Source organism: Chaetura pelagica, unplaced genomic scaffold, assembly GCF_000747805.2.
Source record: "Chaetura pelagica isolate M959 unplaced genomic scaffold, ChaPel_1.0 scaffold538, whole genome shotgun sequence".
NCBI lineage: Eukaryota > Metazoa > Chordata > Aves > Apodiformes > Apodidae > Chaetura > Chaetura pelagica.
Genome location: NW_009954103.1, coordinates 124,724 through 126,769, shown reverse-complemented (window position 1 = coordinate 126,769; position 2,046 = coordinate 124,724).

Below are 2,046 nucleotides of genomic sequence, written 5' to 3'. Positions count from 1 at the left end.
AGCGGGCGCGGGCGCATCGGGGGCGGCGGCGGGAGCGGTCTCGGACATCGCGGCGGCGTCCTCTGCGGAGCAGGCGAACACAATTGGGTTGGCTCCGGTCAGATGCTCGTATTTTTAGAGAGGAGCCGCGCGGTGATTGGTGCGTTGCAGAGCCCGCCCCGCTGCACGGCCGGGGAGCTCTTCGGTGTGCTCGATTTGTGTTTCTTTGGACTAACAAAAGTGTGTTTTCCTCGGAATTTCTGCGACCAAATCGCCCCATTTCCCCGGTGAGGGAGGAGAAGAGCAGGTACTTGCGTTCGGGAGAGTTTCCAGCCTCAGAGACGCGGGTTGTGTTAAAGGAGAAGCGATAAATCCTGTGTGCTGCTGCTGGAGAGACCTCTGAAGAGAGAAACTTTTGTTTTTCCTTGCAAATTAAAAATTTCCTTTTGACATAAATGTTACACCAACGACTCAGTCTGATTCTTTAGAGGGTTTTCTTAGGGTTAAAGTTGAAATCTTCCCATTTAAAGCTATTTTGACGGTTTAAATTGATTTTGAAGAGGAGGAAGTAACACAAACTCCTCTTTCAGCTCTGAATATGGATTAAGAACCGGTTCCTTTGACCATGTGTTTTACCTCCTAAAACACTAATGTCTAGTGAAATAGTGTCTCGTACAACCCCCTATTGCACTTTTCATAGAGCCATAAGCAATTTGTTAATATCTGGAGACTGATAGTTGTTTTATTTTGTCTTCCTGGAAATTCAGTGGAAGGGAAACAAACTTGCCCTGCTACCTTGTGCTGGGTGATTTCTTTCTTTTGTTTGTTTTCTGTATTCATTTCTTTACCAATTATTAGGTTAATCACAGTATTTGCTTTTCAACTGAAACAGTAATTTGATATCTGATGTTACAAAACCGCAGCATCATAAAAGAAACCAACCTTCTAAACTTCTAATGATATTTACTCAAATTTTCTTTGTCTCTTCGGTAGTTTAGGATGTGCAAGGACTACCATAACAGTTCAGTAGTTATGCTTCTCCTGCCCAGAGAGTATTACCTTGTTATATATGTTCTTGAATAGCAGTAGAATTTAAAACCATATTGCTGTTTTTTCTTTGTTTTGTTTTGTTTTTTACATGCCTCACACAGTGTGTCTACACAAAGGCTGATCTAAAGCCAATTCTGAATCCTCTTCCCAGTCTGAATAAAACCCACCTAATTCTTCCCTATGCATTTTACAGCCATCACTGAAATAAGGAAATGCTTTCAGGACAAAAACAACAGCACTTTGTGATAACCTGAGTTTTAACAAGGGGAGAGGTAGGCCATAGGTCGTTCCTAAAGAACCAGGAAGAATTCAAGCAGTATTGGTATCTGGTGGAAGATGATGTGATATGCTGAACAGAACCGAGCTCTGGAATAATATTTCATTAATATGTATCTGATTATAAACAAATATATTATTTATTGTCTTTAGTGACTTATTTAAGAATCACGAAGATTACACTCCAGCCTTGCCCTCTGATTTCCTTTGTTATTACCAGATATAACATATAATGTGAATGCAATATTTAAGCACATATCAGCAACCAAAATTTCAGATTGTATGAACAGGTAGTTCTGGGAAAGTGTAATCCTATTTTCACCCCATTATTTAGTTTTCAATGCCTCTTTTACAAATATTCTGTAAGTATATGACATGAAAACATTCTAGTTTGATGTAAATTTATTTTGAGTGAATATGAAGCTATGAATAAACAAAATAAAGGGGAAAAATTGCAGCCTGCACTCTAGAAGAAAATATCAGGAAAGAGCTTGCAGGAAAAGTGTGCCTGAGCTCTGTAATACTTCAACAGGAAAATAATTGAGAGAAGGCATCATCAAATTGTGATTTTAAGGTCTTGTTTGTAAAAGTTATATAACATCAAATAAAGATACAATTAAAAAAAAAAATCATTGGATGTGGGTGCTGAAGATATACCTTCACAAACTGCCAAAATTCAAGTAAAATAATATATGTAATTTTTAAGGCTATATCCTGTATATGTGTGTAAATCAATGAATA